Source organism: Lepisosteus oculatus, chromosome 18, assembly GCF_040954835.1.
Source record: "Lepisosteus oculatus isolate fLepOcu1 chromosome 18, fLepOcu1.hap2, whole genome shotgun sequence".
Classification (NCBI taxonomy): Eukaryota; Metazoa; Chordata; class Actinopteri; order Semionotiformes; family Lepisosteidae; genus Lepisosteus; species Lepisosteus oculatus.
Window position 1 is genome coordinate 6,885,917 of NC_090713.1, and position 18,489 is coordinate 6,904,405.

Below are 18,489 nucleotides of genomic sequence, written 5' to 3' on the forward strand. Positions count from 1 at the left end.
TCACAGCTGGACAGGGCTGACAACACCCTAAGGATTATGTTTTTCGATTTCTCCAGTGCCTTCAATACTATCCAGCCCTTACTTCTAAGGAGGAAGCTGGAGGAGATGCAAGTCGGTGCCTCCATGATCTCGTGGATCACTGACTACCTGACAGGCAGACCACAGTCTGTGAGACTTCAGAACTTTGTGTCTAAACAGGTAGTGAGTAACACAGGGGCTCCTCAGGGGATGGTTCTTTCTCTGTTCCTCTTCACCCTCTATACTTCAGACTTTAAGTACAACTCAAAGTCATGCCACCTGCTGAAGTTATCAGATGACTCTGCAATTGTGGGATGTATCAAATGTTGGCAGGAGGAAGAGTACAGAGGACTGGTCAGCAGCTTTGTGGAGTGGTGTGGGGAGAACCACCTGCAATTGAATATAACAAAGACAAAGGAACTAGTGGTAGATTTCAGGAGGAAAAAGGTCAAACCTACTCCTGTCTACATCCATGGGAGTGGCGTGGAGATGGTGGATTCATACAAGTACCTGGGAGTGCACATCGATGATAGACTGGAATGGTCTAAGAACATCGAGATTATTTACAAGAAGGATCAGAGCTGACTTTACTTCTTGAGGAGGCTCAGGTTCTTCAATGTGTGTAGTAAGATGCTACATATGTTCTATCAGTTGGTGGTAGCGAGCGCCATTTTCTATGCGGTGGTATGCTGGGGCTCTGGGATTAGAGCAGTGGATTCTAACAGGCTTAACAAGCTCATAAGGAGAGCAAGCAGAAGGCTGTGGCTGAGAGGAGAATGGTGTCCATACTAGAGGCCATCATGGACAAAGTCTCCCATCCCCTCTACGAAATGCTTGTAGAAATGAAGTGCACGTTCAGCAATAGAATGATTCATCCACGGTGCGACAGGGAGTGCTACAGGAGGTCATTCTTGCCTTCTGCCATAAGACTGTACAACGCATCAACCTTGCGTCTGGGCAGAGGCAACATTGACAGTGACCTGTTTCTGGACTGAACAGTAAACTGTTACATCTGTTCTTTTTCTTTTCCCGTTTACAACCGTTTTTGTGCAATATATGCCAGGGACCCGTGCAATACATTTATATTTACATCTATATTTATGTTCATATGTGCAATACGACTTTTTTGAGTACTGTTCTGTTCCAGTTTGTTCTTTGTGTGTTCTGGACTGTGAGTAACTCTTTCAGTGCACTTCTCACTGTACTGATTGTATTGTATGTATTGTATCATTTTTATTATTATTATTATTATTATTATTATTATTATTATTATTATTATTATTATTATTATTGTATCATTCGTTACACTGTGGCTGTGTTGTCTGTGTTAAGCTGCTGTTGCACTGCAATTTCAATCACGGGATCAATAAAGTATCTATCTATTAGTACTTTTGGTCTTGCTCTAATAACAAACATCTTCATCCACAAGTTCACTGTTCCATTAACAAATAACTGTAAGTTTCCTTTTAACCATAATCGCTTTTCTGTAGAAAAAAATAAGAATCATGAGAATCGCTCAGCTTGCATTCCTCACACACACCCATTCCATGGAATACAGATATTTTTCATCATCTGCACTTATTTTTAACTTGGATGTGTTTCAGCTTGCCACAACCTCACCATAACCTTAAGATAAGAGAACAATGACAAATTACTTGTTTCTTCCTCAGATACTGTGGAAATACAAGCTCTCTTATTCTCTGTGTAAAGAAAGATGATAGTTCATCCCAGCCAGAACACAACAGCTCTGGGGTGAGTTTCCCGAAAATGATTAAGAGACTAAATGATTAGTCTTAGAGACTAATGAGCAACTTTACGATGTACGTAACGTATGAGCTACTTTTTCGTGCGTTTCCATAAACCCCTCTTAATCGGTCATTTAACGAGCGAGTATAAAGTACTTCTCTGTTAACCCCTCCCCTGAAGTCGCTTAGCAAAAAGCATCACAAGTCAATTGAAAAACAATCGATCAACAATACTTTCATTATATGGTGTCGGTTTTGGTCCTTCAGTGGGATAAAATAAAGTTGGGAAAAGGAATATGAAGCAACATGACTTCATAATTTAACAACCATTTAAGCGAAAGTGTATAGATAGGCACAAAATGGGACCCTTATTGTTTCTAAGAGAAAATAAAATAAATGCTTGATATACCGTAAAAGAAAACCAAGTTTAACTGTGTGGACAGTGTATGCGTCCTGCAAGATGTTTTCGATTTAAAGCAATATTTTTTGGCGCGCTGTCATCGTTAAGAATCACAGTGTTTCCTGAGAAAAAACTGTTGTTATTTATAGTTATTGGGTGTATTGGAACTCAATGGAAAAATTAACTACTAAGCTTGGCATATGTCACTCAACAAATACAGGACCTATAATCATATTTAAAAACAAGTAGGTCTAAACTTTACCATCAACAATCACAACAGAACATAAAACGGTATTCGAACTTTAAATATTGTAATCGACCGCGGGTTTTGGTCGACAATATTTATTACCCGTAACGGGTTTCGGTACGGAATAGAGCACACGTGGGACTCAGGGAATGGGGTTGAACGACACATTTATTAACTCTAATTGGGAAAGGTACACACAGAGGGACAGGGGTTACAGCGCTGCACCTACACTAACATACGCACTCACAAAGGGAAGAGACTGTATCTCAGCCTCTGTCCCACTATATACAGTCCGGTAGTCCCCAGCTGCTGTTCTCAGCCCGCCCTGCATGGCACTACATTGTAATACATGTTACATGTTTCACGTTCTTTATGGAATTTAAATACAATTTAACCCCACCTCAAAAGTACTAAAAGAGGGAGTATTATATATAGGGAACATTTGACTTATGAATATGAAATTTACCCAAGATGACTAATACATTCATTATTGTATAAATAAATGTTCTTTTTTCAAATGTCCTCTTACATAGTACAACAAAATATCAAAATCCTTAATATAAAATCTTAGTATTCTATATTTCCAGGGAATTCCCATGACGTGAAATTAATGTGCTCTGTCTCACGATGTCTGTCGCTAAGGTTGGTGCAAGAGGTAGCCAGTTTAAGAAGCACTTAGTGATTAACGAGTGGGTCGGGGAGCACGTAGATTATGAAGGATTTAACGTGCTACTTTAGTTACGATGTTTTGTTTTGGGAAACACTTGTAAATTAACGATCGATCTTTAGATCAAGTTTACGATGTTCTTAGCTTTACGATGCTTTCAGGAAACTCAGCCTTGATCCACAGTGGTGTTGCTCTCAATGTACTCTAAAACAATGGTAAATTCACATCATTTTCATTCCTGTTTAGCTTTGTAATGGACATATTGGACATAATATATATCAGTTCCAGACAGATTATTATTTTTACCTAAAAGAGGAAGGAGCATTCTTACACTACATGTCTGGCTCCTCCGATCTTTTAGTTAATATCTACATGAACTGTTATTGCCTCCTGTTCTTTGTAGGCTTTTATATTCACGTATGCTTAAAGATCATTTTCAAAATTCAAATCGTAGTGGTTAATGTAGGAAAATTAAATTGGTTTCAACATTGTCAGATGTACTACAGTATATGAAAGAAAGCATGAAACTACCTGGTGAACAGAACGTTAGAACATGAAATAAGAACACATGAAACTTATAAAACATAAGAATATAAAGAATATGATGGTAACAAAAGAAGGGTGACTTTGTTCAAGCAGGCCTGAGTGTCTCTGGAAAGGATTTGTGAGGCATCAAATAAAGTTAAACTGAGTTTAATTCTGCTCACTGTATCCAACATGTATAGATGCAGCCATTTAGAATGTGTGTCCAAATTTGAGTTAGCGTTAAGAAAGGTGAGGCATACTGCAGTGTCTTTCAGCATGCCTAATTTAGCACCACTGCCTAAAGATTGATAGATGACAATATATAACGATTACTTGAGTATAATAGCTTTTCTGAATGTTATTAACAATATAAATTTATGAAAATAAGCATAATATTTTTATGTAGCTGGTAGAGGTAGCTGAAAACAATAAAAAATAAGGTTAGAAACAATGTTACACTTTTTATAAATATTTTCTGGATCAAATTTATTAACTCGGTCACTTGCTGCAGTAATTGTGAAAAAAAAAGTTTTGACATGCTCATTTTAACTACATTTTACCATGAAGACTAGCTGTTGTTATTGTTGTAACAGACAATTAGATGCAAATCAAAGTGATATGTTGTCAGTTTAGTGGTACAATTCAATTCCTGGCCAATGAGAACACTTTCTGTAATAACAATAATAATAATAATAATAATAATAATAATAATAATAATAATGTAAACTATACTGAAATTTGTTGAAATTGTGCATATCATAATATGTTATATATTCTTTTCACATTTGCAATCACTTAAGCCCATAGCAGCTGCCTAGCACATAGAAAAGTTTCAAACTATTGCATTACTATTTGTTTTGGGGACGCATCAGATAAAAAAAAAAACTGAGAAGAACATATTGAAGAGATTCCCTCAAATATTTAGCTTTTAATTATATATATATATTTTCCTGATAGCTACTGTAGCTAAACAGAAAACACTGAACACTAGAATTGTTGCACCACCATGAAGCTGTTCTTTTGCCAAGATTCTAATCGCATATGTCACGGACGTCCAAAGGGACTAACCGTGGGGAGCAGGAGAGCAGAAAAAGACCCATATGCGTAGCGGCGAGACGGGAAAAAGGCCCGGGCTCATTAGTGCAAAGAGTTCAGGAATGCCGTATAGAAACCTATGCCCTCAGGGAGCGGACGTGGGGCGCCCTGGTGCTAGGCGGGTCTCAGGACATCCGAACGTCAATGCTGAGCGAGGACAGAGTGCAAGACCCGGAAATATATAGCCCAAGGGAAAGAGAGGGACAGGAAGGACAGCAGACCGGAAACTAGGGACAGGACAGAGAAGGAGCGCCCTCTGGCTGCAGAGGGTGTGACAGCATATTTGTGATGGAGCCCTGCAGGTGCACATCCTGTACAGTATCAGCGAGTGCGATTACATATATTTTTAATATCAGATACATATTAGGTTAAAATTATAAAAATATTATACATAATAGCTTTAAAAATTCAGTATTTAAAAGCAAAGAAGCAAGTAAAAAGTATGATTTCTGCCTAAGGGTATCTTTAAATTCCCTTACTCTCTGGTGGTCAAATGACAGGTACTGTATAACAAGTTTTTTTTTAATCCCTCATGACAGTGTCCACATGTTTGGTACACTCTTACAAGGATTTGACCTTTATAGATTTGAAGATTTCTGTTTTGAGTGCAATTTAAATGACAAAAGTGAATAAAACCACTATTAACCGACCAATGGCCCTGCCGCTCCTTACTTCGCTAATGGGATCGTCGCGGTTCCACGTGGTGTCGTGCCCCCGGCCACCCATTCCGTCCCGCACACCTTGGGCACGAACCCAGATCTCTGGCATAATGCAACAGGTCCCCAACCGCGTGAGCTAAAGGAGACCTCCCTCAGCCCAGGCAGCTGAGGTCCCTGCTACGCGCAGTGAGGGCGTTGACGTCAGCGCACTAGCTCCCGTACACTAACTTTTACCAAGCAGTTACTGAAACCAATGGAAAACCTGAATGAAGCATTAATCTCACCCTTTACCAGTTTTTCAGTAAACTGTCATAAACCCACATGTCATACAGTAAATCCACATGTTAGTTATTGTTACTAGACTTAATTGCCCAAATTTATCAACAGGCATTGCGAGAGTGAATAACAGTACAACGCAGTTCCCCGATTCAAAGTCCTTAATAGAAACCAAGTTAAAACGCTTAATTTAATAATTCAAAACAGATTCAGTAATTATGAACAGTTACAGTTAATAATAATAATAATAATAATAATAATAATAGTTTAGTAAATAGTTACCTTACGTTTTGGTGTTTAGTTTAAGTAATTTGTTTATAAGGATGTGCAACCAGTTACTTAATGTTAAGAATCACATACATCACAGACACCATTTTTCCTTATTGGAAGATTTCAGTGAAGCATTCTGAGTCACCTACACTGTAAAAATCACAACCCTACCTGTGAACAGAGTCTGAGTTTCTTTTAATCCTATTCAGACATCATAGGCTTATCAGACTACAACACAAACTATATAATGTATGCTCCTGAAGTTTCACACAAGAGAATCAAGTCATATCTGTAGATATAAAACAGTACCATATAGTACTCAACATTATTCTTACAGATGTTATTACTATCTCCACCGTTTTGCAAGAGATTATTAATATTATATTGCATAAATGTTTTATAGAGGAGCATACATTTAAAAAGACTAATGTCATTAAAATGCAGACTTGTATTAGCTGCAACACAACTTACTGTACAGCACATCATAGACAAAGTCATCCAAATAAAAATATTTTAATCTGGCCTCAGTTTTGTTTTGTTTTTTGATGTGTTTGTTTATTGGCTTTTAAATAGTGTGACACTGTTTAGTTCTAAAGCCACATGATTATCTCGTTTCTAATTACTTATTTCTTAATTAAGCATTAAGTTAAAATATTATGTACTGTATTTTAATGTCAATGCAACTTGAAAAAAACATATCACAACAGACTATTGTTATACAGTATATCCTGCAAATATCTCACATTCTGAAACACACCCAGGGTGTCATGTTTATTTTTAATCTAAATTTAATATCTATCAACTGTGATACTTAAAAATTAATAAATATATTAATAATACGTTTCTATATATACACATTTTAATTTTAATATATGTAATCTATTTAATTTTGTTTAATTTAAATACATTTAAAATTGTTATTATTAAAATAAGAACTGTGTAACAGCCGTGACAGCACGGTACATTGAGAGACCTGCATCAGATTATTTGAAAAAATCAAGACTATAGTATATCTTAGCCTGAGCACAACAGCTCTGGTTGAAATACACTGCACAGTGGTGATGCAATGAGGAACTCTAAAGCATGTCTACTGTAAATGTCATTTATCAGGTGTTTGCCCACTCAGGATTTTTTTTCTAAATCTTTTTCTTTTGGAATTTAATTTGCTACTTCTACAGTGTTTGCTAATACTCATAATATTGTACCATCTGCTTATATGCCTTCTAAAAATATAAGAATCTCTGTTATTAATATAAATGAAGAACATTAGCAGTCCTAATGTGTATTCCCACAATATTGTATTAATTACATCTCCCCAGTTTGAAAACCACCTGAACTATATTGAGGAAAGCCCACATTCCACAACTAGAGAGACCATAGATTGAAATGAAACACCAAACCTGCAGATACTTCAATCTCTGTAAAACTGTCCTCACCCTCTGAGTGGCTCTCTGAAAATGGAGAGGTGGAGTACTGGCGATGTGGAACCCCAGGACATGTGATTGCAGAATGACCACACAAATGGAGGTAAAAGAGTCAGGGCTACACGGACATTTTCCAGTACTCATCCCATTCCAGTCCAAGACTTCATGGCCCAGGTAAAGGTAAAAGGATGTCAAGACTATCCCGAACATGGGATGCAGTCTGACCATAATCCATGAGCACCTGATTCCTAAGAGGGGTAGGGGTAATGGCACCCAGTCTGGTCCTGGTGTTCTGATACAGTGTATTCACAGATAAGGGAAATGGTACAGGATCTGCTACTAACAGTTACAGTTCAGGGATGCTTGAAAAATGTACTAGTAAGACCTAAATTCTAGTATTTTGCGTTCAGATTTTATTGTTCGTCACCACTGAGATGACTGCTGATTTCAGGTCAAAGTTAAATCCTCTAATGTCATACTAAATATGATATTTATAAAGGGATATTTTCAAAAATCTGGAATGTTGCGTAGGGTTGCAAATGTAAAACCTTGTCACAGAAACCAACATGAACACCAAGGCTGTTGGTTTGTGGTACTAAAGGCACTAAGTGATAACAGTCACAGGAGTGAAAGACAAGACTGTTGTGTGTCGATGAAACATTAAGTAGAAAGAAATGGGAAAAAGGGTGTTTGCATTGTTTTGAATAAGAGAGAAATGGAGGAAAGGAGAAAGTATTCTAGTGATTATCTTTTCTGCAGTTCCCTTTTGTAGTTCATGAAACTGGCATACCATAAATTTGTGCTCTGTACTACACATTGTATCATGCATGATCCTGAAAACAGGAAAACAGGGCTTTTCAGTCTCCTTTGCTACTGTTCTGAGCCATCAACCTGTTTCTGATATGAAGTAGACTTAATCACAGAGCCTTCCAGGATTGCTGAGATTTCTTTAAGCACAACCCCAGTGCATATAGAGCAATATTGTTTTTTGTGCAAGGTCCTGTAGCAGTCACTAAGGCTAGTCAGAAGCCTTGGGCTCAGAGAAAAAGGAGGCCTTGGGCTACTGGTAAAAGTAGGATTTTACAATTAAATATAAAAGGTGGTTGACTTTTCAAATTAACATTTACAATGTCTTAAACTGACAGCGTTAAGAACTACAGAAACTAACATTTATTGTGATTTCAGAATTTCCACAAGCAATGTTACAGCCGGTAGAGTTGCTGTCATTTGACAAGTATGTTAAATAAAGGTCTGAGTAAATTGGGTTGTAAAACACAGTGTTTTGGCAAATCTGTGCTCTGGTCATGCACAATATGGCCTACCTGAAGGTACACCTCAGTTCAACTGGTGAAACAATTTCTCGCTTCTTTACTTGATCTGCTGTATAGTAGGACTGCTGGTACATGAAGGGTACTGGATTAAGTGTAAAGCACTACATGTAAAGCATGAGGACTCCTTTAGAATGAAAAGCACTTGTCAAGAGCTGTTCCAGCTATTCACTGATCAGAGGGAGTATTTGGTGACCTCTAGTGGACAATGTTGATTAAAATCAATTGTAAATCATTTATTGTTTGTTTCCATTTCATCTCCAGAGTCCAGTGGGCAGACTGTTCAGTCTCCAGCAGCTCAGACTGTTCTCCAGGAGATTCTGTCTCTATCAACTGTATATTCAGCAGAAACCTTGCCAGGCTAGACAAGCACCTGGTTTATCTCACATCAAACAATCAGTCTGCAATTCCTAAACAATTCATCATGAGTTCGTCTAGAGCAGCCTTAACACTGAATATGACTGCAATCTACACCTACACCCACTGATCCTCACCAACTTCTACAGATGTACGGTGGAGAGCATTCTGACCAGCTGCATCACAGTCTGGTACGGCAACTGCACAGCATCCGACCGTAAGGCACTACAGCGGGTGGTCAAGACTGTCCAACACATCATCGGCAGTGCCTTACCATCCATCCAGGAAATATACAACACCAGGAGTCTGAAAAAAGCCACCAAAATTATGTCTGACCCCACTCACCCCGGTCATAACTTGTTTGTCGCACACAACTAGACTCCAAAATAGCTTCTTCCCCAGAGCTGTCAAGTTGGTGATGCCCCCACTCCCTTCCACCTTATTATGATCTCTCCTAACACCCTCCTGTACCCACAACCACTGTACTCCTACACCACCACACACACATGTAAACCAAAATTGTACTGTCCCCTCGATAGCCCAGTAAAATTGTAACAGGCATAATAATATTTAATATTAATTAACCATACTACTTTTAACCACACTATTTTTTTGCACTGTTCCAAGAATTACCTTGCACCGTTTTTGTCCTGTTAAATTTTCTCTGTTTGCGGAATTTTGCACAGTTTTCGATTGCTTGATTACATGTTATTTATGTTATGTTATTACATTACTATTATTGCTATTGTGTAACTGTCTATTGTCTCATCTTCTGTCCTATTTATATACTGCACCTGAGTGACTAATGAGAAACACATTTCATTATACTATGCACCTGTGTAAGTTTAATGACAATAAAGTTGAATTGAATTAAAGTTGAATTGAATCCAGACTGATGACGCAGGAGATTACTACTGTGGACAGAGTGGTTGTAGCTCTCCTCTCACATAGTGATACAGATCTGTACAAAACCCACCCTCAGCTCTTCAGGAACTGGAACTACAGGGTACTGAGACAGAGAACAGCTGCACAGCTGAAACTGTGGGACTGAATATGTTTGGGTTAGTACATCATGTGTGAAATTAGTAAATAAACACATTTATATTAATTCAATTTCAGTCTGGCTCCACACTCCCACTAGTTATAAAGCTCTTGCAGTGAGCCTTCCGTTTCCTTCGTGAACCATCTGTGTCTCACCTGTCATACACCCTTCCCTCCCCACCAGCTCGATCAGTCAAATACCCCCCGGCTGTCCCCCCCCTTACACAGTGTCACAGGACCCTGCAGAAACAGTGGGACTGAACACAGCTGGATTTGTACATTCTGTTAAAATACCCTGTAATAAACATGTACAGTGAAAAAGTGAGTACACCCCATGAAAAGGTTTGTCTTTTGTTACATTTTTGGACAAAAGGATAGTCATTTCAACAATACTGATAGCTAAAGGTGATCTCATTTTAAAACTCAACATTGAAAAATCAAATTTTGCACTCATTTGTACTATTTAAATCAACAGAAAGGCAATTTCCTTGTGGGAAAAAAGTTAGTAACAGCTACTTTTATCATTGTATCAAATGCCTAAAATTAGAATCAGGTGCAGATGATTAGAACATCATTAGAGAGTAACTTGGAGGGCACTGCCTTATAAAAACATCAGAAACCTGTGGTCTGGATTGGTCTTAGCAATTGAGGTGTGTGGCTACATCATGCCAAGATCACAAGAGCTCTCTGAGGCCCTCAGAAGAAAGATTGTTGATGCCTATCAGTCTGGGAAGGGTTTTAAAGCCATTTCCAAGCAATTTGTAGTGTCCGATGTCACTCCACTATCCGAAAGATCATCTACAAATGGAGAAAATTTCAAACCACTGTCAATCTCTCCAGGCCAGGTCGTCTCACCAAATTCAGACCAAGAGCTGACCGAAAGATGCTGCAGAAAGTCTCCAATAACCTCAAGATAACATCAAGGGATTTACAGGCAAGTCTTGCCTCAATCAATGTCAAAGTGCATGAGTCAACCATCCGAAAGAGACTGCACAACTTTGCCCTAGATGCGAGGTCAGGAAGGAAGAAGCCTCTGCTCTCAAAAAAGAATATAGATGCAAAACTGAAGTTTCCCAGCCAACACCTAGGTGAAGATCAGGACTATTTGAACAGTGTGCTCTGGATGGATGAGACAAGAGTAGAGCTGTTTGGCCACAATGCCAGATGTCAGGTTTAGCGAAAACCAAAACCTGCCTTTGACCAAAAGAACCTCATACCAACTCTAAACCATGGTGGTGGAAGCATTATGGTTTGGGGCTGCTTTTCTGCCTCAAGGCCTGGCCAGCTTGCCATCATAGTCAACTATGAATTCCACATTCAAAAAAAGAAAAAGAAAAGTGCTTTTAATTACAGACATCTACAGATGCAGCCATTCAAAATGCGCGGGCGATACCGCATTATTTTCGGTATCTGCGCTGTATGCAGTCTACCGCGAGTTACCAGTAAATACCGCTAGTTACTGTAAATTCTCCTATAATACGGCAAGCAAAATAATAGTATCCGGAATTTCCGCAAGGTGGAGCTAATAAAGCTCACCCTCTCATGTTTGAGCTGTCGCCATCAAAGTCTTTAACGAAGATATTACTAATAGTATTAATAATGAATGACCTTGGACAAGCTGTAAGTGTAAACTCAAAGTATTGCTCTGGTCCACATTCTTTTTTTCATTGACCGTCTTTGTAAAAGTAACACCACAGCATTTCGCAATCACGCATTTGTTTCCAATCATGCAAAGTACAGTAATTTTTGAGAATCGATTCACCATGCCTTTCATATGCTCATAAAAGAGATTGATTTAGGAACATAAACATATTACCGTATGCAAACTGTACTGTATACAGTATGTATATGTATATTTGATGTCTTAACTGTGCCCGTTTAAGTATTGAATATTTATATGGAATTTTACCACTGAAGGGAAATCTTAGTGCCTGAGCATAAAAAGAATAGGAGCATACTGTAACGTGTTTGAAGGCCATAAACGATATTAATTTTGGAACTTAAACATAGAGTATATGGCTGGTCTCGGTACTTTCAAGAAAACATACACACCAGTATTCCATTTCTCCCTAAACATTTTAAGCATCGAAGTCTTTAACTAACGTGATACCACAGTCCACAAGCATACTTTTAGAATTTGATTAAAAGGGAATATAATATGGAATCGCGTATCTAAAGAAATTAATAATGATATAAGTATATTCATGTTGCAAAAAAACTGCAACGGAGATAAAAACTCCCTTGTTTTTAACAGAGCATTCCATAATTTCGAACTACGAAAATTATTTAAACTGCAACACTTATCATTCAACCAGAGCTCGAAATATCACAAGGATCCTCTAAAGCAGTGGTTCTCAAACTGTGGTACGCGTACCGGCAGTGGTATGTGGAGTGCCGCCAAGTGGTACGCCAAAGGACCCTGGAACTGTGTCGTGTGCGCTGAAAAATCGGGACGGGTTTTTATATTTTGTATTTTAATATGTGTCGAATACGCAGCCTACGTACTACGATACAGTGCGCGTTAATACTTCAGTGGACACAAGAGATACTCTGTAATTCTATACCACTCTATAGGGAATGCGTGCTATGGATGCAAGTGACCAATTGTATTTAAAAAAAGCTACTGTATCTCCAGCAAATAGGGAGAAAGGAGAATGTGCGTGATTTTGGAACTATGCCAACGTTGTAAACACAGGAATGCATAGAAATGCATGCTATGAACGCAGGTCATCTTGTGAGCACACAAAAGCGTGATAACAGAAAAATATTTCAGAACTGTTCTAATTTGAGAAAAATACACCTAGCATCTCTGTGTTTCGCTCCCATGCGCATGAAATAAAAACTTTAAATAAATACGGAAATAAAAATGGAAAAGCAGAAAAATGCAAGCTTGCGTATTGCTAAAGCAGGTAAGCTACACTATTTTTGAAGACCTTATTTATTAATAATAATTACCGTTGGCAAAAGAGCTGACACGTATTATGTGTAGAGAAAAAGCTTCTAAACAGCTTGACTTGCTGCCCCCCTCCCCCTGAAAGACAGTCATTCATAGAATTATTGAAATGAAGGATTATATCAAAAGTACACTGATAGAGCGCGTTAAGATGAGCAGATGTTTTTCACTGCAATTAGATGAGTCTGTAGTCGATTTGGCCAGTTTGTTCGTTTATGTTAGGTACGAGTTTGAGGGCATGTCCCATGAAGACTTTCTGTTCTGTAAACCGCTACCAACAGGAACTACAGGAGAGCACATATTTAAGCTTCTGAATGAATTTATCGAAGAGAATGGCCTCGACTGGATAAAATGCATCTGAGTTTGTACAGACGGTGCTAGAGCAATGACAAGCTGACATAACGGTGTAGTTGCACAAATTAGAGAGGTTGCTCCAGAAATGAATGTAGGCATTACAACTTCCAACGCGAGACCTTTGCCGTCAAGAAAATGCCTGACGATTTAATATCTGTTAGACTCTGTTGTGAATTGTATCTAGGCTCGAAAAATTAATTCACATCTGCTTTGCTCAACTAAACAGGCTCACCCCTCTCACTGAAATGGTGCTTTTTTATTAGTTGTTGTTGTTTTTTTTTTCTGTAAAACACTTTGAGAAGCCACCTTTAAAAGCACTATATCAAATAAAGTTTATTATTATAATATTTATTATATGTATGTGTGAGTGTGAGTGCATGCGCGCTCATGTTGGTCATTGAGAATTTCTGGGGTTCCTATGAGAAGATGACTTGTAGGTGGTACTTGGATGCTTTGGTTGGATTAGGGGTGGTACTTGGTCCAAAAAGTTTGAGAACCACTGCTCTAGAGCACAGCAAAGACTGTATTAAAAGAATCGCGTATCTAAATAAATTAATAAGATATAATTATATTCGTGTAGTGCGACAGGGCTGTGTAGGGCTGTTTCACCTCTCTTCATGTGACTCTATTCAAAAGCCATTTAGCAAAGAGGGGATGAGAAGAGTGACAAACTAGTATACAGTACTTTAAAACATTAATAAAATAATAATAATAAAAACAATAATAAAAAACATTGCCACACCCGGACCGTTAAACCAACGCATTAGCACATCAAAGCCCATTTATGAGCCGGGCGCAGTAACTATTTTGTCCCTTGATTTACTGATCTGCATTAATTACAGAAATCGAGTTCCTGCTCTTTGCAGACGACCTGGTCCTGCTGTCGCCCACAAAACAGAGGCTGCAGCAGAACCTGGCACTGCTGGAGCAGCACTGTCAGGCCTGAGCGCTGACAGTCAATCTGGACAAGACCAGAGTTATGGTTTTCCAGAAAAAAAGCCAGACGTCCATTAGTCTTCCTGAAATCGTCGGATTATGAAAGAATAAAAGCATCTTATTAAAAACACGTTTGCGTTTGTTTGGGAGCTATATTATGTATTTTTCATATGTAAGATATAATGATGTGTTCCTGCTTACACATCGCACGACTTTAAAAGCTAGAAAAACAGGTTTCGATTCACATTATCTGGTGAGCCTTGTTTTGTCAAAGGACAGCACAAAAAAAAAAAACAGACATTGTGTGGTACAGAACGGAGCTCAGTCAATTCAAACAAGTTCAGTTTAAAAAAAACTGCAACTGACATAAAAACTCCCTTGCTTTTAACAGAGCGTTTCATAATTGCCAACTACGAAATTTATTTAAACTGCGAATCACAAGGATCCTCTAGAGCACAGCAAAGACTATATTAAAAGTATACTAGTGACAAACTAGTATACTTTAGATATTTTTTTCTGAACCAGGGAAAATCTGATCATGATCATGTTTCTCTATAACAATAATAAAAACATTATTTTACATATCACCTTTATGTGATATCACCTTAAGGACAGCACATACAAGGGTTAATTGCACAATGGACTGTGCAAAGAAATTTAATATAGTCTTCTTTAGGTGTGAGGGTAGGAGTGGATCGCAGCAGGCATAATCGGCAAATTAGGAAAACAAAGAACTGGACAGGCGAGACGTTTATCCAGAGAGCGAGTGATCAGAAAAAGGAACAGCTGTTACACCCAGGTTTTACGCTCTCTCTCTGTTGAATGAATGAAAGCATTTTATTAAAAACGCGTTTGCTTTTGTCTGGGTATTTACTTTGTAACCTGTGGTTTACATCTACTGTATTGTTTTGAGATGCCACTTTTAAAGGTGATATGTAAAATAAAGTTTTTTATTATTGTTATAGAGAAACATGATCAGATTTTCCCTGGTTCAGAAGAAAAGATCTAAAGTGTTTACACCTAACTTTCTTAATTAGATGTATTTAAAACAGTGAACTACTGTAGGTGTAACATAACATTCAGAAATACAATCGAGAATAGTTTTGTGGTGTTTGTATAGATGAAACGTTCCTAAAACGTATAACGTAACAAAATTCAAGACGATTAAAATCTGTAATCTTTCCACTTGTATGTCATCGGAAAATACGAGAAGTTTCTGCTTTGTGTAAGGATGGTATCAAAAAGTAATCTAAGTGGTGAGAAAGCTGTGCTCAATGATAATTAAGGGACTTAAAAGTAAAAGGAGATGCTTCATATTGCTTGACTAATTTTAAAAACTAAGTTATAAATGCAGACGCTCTCTCTTAATATCTAATATCTTTTAGATTTTTATAGAGAAAAAGAGGCTGTACAGTATGCGTTACAATATAAACATTTACTGTCAACCTTTAAATCAACAATTGATTTAAAGACGATCTGTCAAAGCGCAATGAAACCTATTACTCGATTCTTATGGACTCCCACTCCCGCCATGGATTAAAAAATAACATGGAATCGCGTATCTAAAGAGATAACAGTATACAGTAACTATGTTCATGCACAAACAATAGCATGTTACATTATTAATATGGGGGTCTCCTCTTGCCAAAAAGCACTAAATTGCATTTTGCCTCAACACTCCATACTTAACAACGATAATTCACTAACAGCCAGAACATGTAACTCCACATTCCCAAATAGACCTCATTTCCATAGCCCCGCCCCTTATGCAAAACCAACATCCTTCCCCTGTTCTCCCTCTCCGCTGGCGTTTGTAATCGTTTTTATTTTAAAATAAATTTTAGCAAAGTCATGTATTTTAAAAATCTTAAGATTTCTTTATTTATGTCTTTATTTAGTGATTTAATTAGTGACAAAGGCTAAACTTTTGGAAAAATGTATTTTATGTAAACCATGTTTATTCATGCTTTATTCACCATGCTATTAATTCATTTAGGGCTAGAATATGTTCATTGTCTTCCAATGAAAGAAGGGTTCCTTCACCGTAGTCGGTTTGACATTAGAAGCTTGCCACGCCCGGACTGTTACACCAATGCATTAGCATGTTAAAGCGATTTCATTGAGGAGCCTAGATTTCTTAACTAGTAAGTACTGTACTTCCTTGGTTTTGGAGGGGGGGAGGTGTCTTTCTCTGGAAATATCGCTCCCTTCTACTTTGAAAATACCTGTGAAACCGGTTTAATTCGTCACAGCCAGCACTCCGGCTGGCCGCCCACGTGTTATGCTCTTCGTTAATGTCTAAGCCGGAATACATCATTATATCTCATTTTGTATTTCTTTTAAAAAAATCTGTTGTTGTTATTGTTTTTATCCTGTAAAGCGCTTTGAGGAGCCAGCTTTAAAGGCACCATATACAATAAAGTTAATTATTATTACTATTGTTAATTTGCTGGACAGAGAGGTGAACATTATTAGGCAGAAGACAAATATAGCAATTTACATTGCATTGTGCATTGTGCTGCTGTAATACAGTTTTAAATAATTAAAAGTCTAAACAGTATCACCTTTATTTATGGGTTTTAAATAAAGGCGATTTAAATGCGATTTAAATCAATATAAATGTTTATATTGTAACGCCTAGGTGACTATTCATTGTTATTAAAATGACTTAAATTCGATCATGTTGTGATATTTAGAAATATAAATTTGTTTGGTGCGAGTGAAGTTTTATTTAATCTCTAAAATCTTTTATTTTTTCAAAGAAATGTTTGTTAAAAAAGAAAGTCATAGCTCTAATGGGATTCAAACACACAGCGTGTGACATGGGAGTCAGGAACCTAACCCACAGCACCACCAGCAAGGTCACATGTAGAGTGCTGAAAAAGCACTACAGAAACATGATCAACAGACAATGTACAGCGTGTACTATTCTTGTGTTGCGGTACATGAATATAATTATATTGTTATTAATTTCTTTAGATACGTGATTCTATATTATATTCCCTTTTAATCAAATTCTAAAAGTATGCTTGTTGACTCCGGTATCACGTTAGTTAAAGACTTCGATGCTTAAAATGTTTAAGGAGAAATGGAATACTGGTGTGTATGTTTTCTTTAAAGTACCGAGACCAGCCATATACTGTATGTTTAAGTTCCAAAATTAATATCGTTTATGGCCTTCACGCGCGTTACAGTATGTTCCTATCCTTTTTATGCTCAGGTACTAAGATTTCCCTTCAGTGGTAAAATTCCATATAAATATTCAATACTTAAACGGGCACAGTAAAGACATTAAATATACATAAACATACTGTATACAGTACAGTTTGCATACAGTAATATGTTTATGTTCCTAAATCAATCTCTTTTATGAGCATGTGAAAGGCATGGTGAATTACTGTACTTTGCATGATTGGAAAGTAATGTGTGATTGCGAAATGCTGTGGTGTTGCTTTTACAAAGACGGTCAATGAAAAAAAGAATGTGGACCAGGGCAATACTTTGAGTTTATAGCTTGTCCAAGGTAATTCATTATTAATACTATCAGTAATATCTTCGTTAAAGACTTTGATGGCGACAGCTCAAACATGAGAGGTTGAGCTTTATTATCTCCACCTTGCGGAAATTCCGGATACTATTATTTTACTTGCGGTATTATAGGAGAATTTACGGTAACTCGCAGTAGACTGCGTACAGCGCACCGCAAAATAATGCGGTATCGCCCGCTTCTTTTGAATGGCTGCATCTATATACAGTATATATTTTAAAAAATGGGAAAGGTTGTGTTTTGAGCCTCTCAGTAATCATATGTTTACAAAGAGCCCAAAGACAAGAACTTGTATAAATTAGACAAAAAATACTTTTATATGTCACCCTTCTTTTTTGTTTTGTATTTTCTAGGTGTTACATTTTGATGCATGTGAAAAATGGAATGCTGTGTGTCTTAACATATCTAAATAAAACAATAAAAATAAATCACCAGTGTTCACTTACTTCAGTGCTGTTAATTTACAGTTGGGATCCCTCTGAGCTGCAGACAGCAGTTTCACTCCTGAAACTCCCAGTTTATTGCCACTCAGATCCAGCTCTGTCAGACTGGAGTGTTGAGACTGAAGAGCAGAGGCCACATCTTCACAACATCTCTCTGTTAGTTCCCATCTCCACATCCTGTAGACAAAAAGACAGGAGCACAGC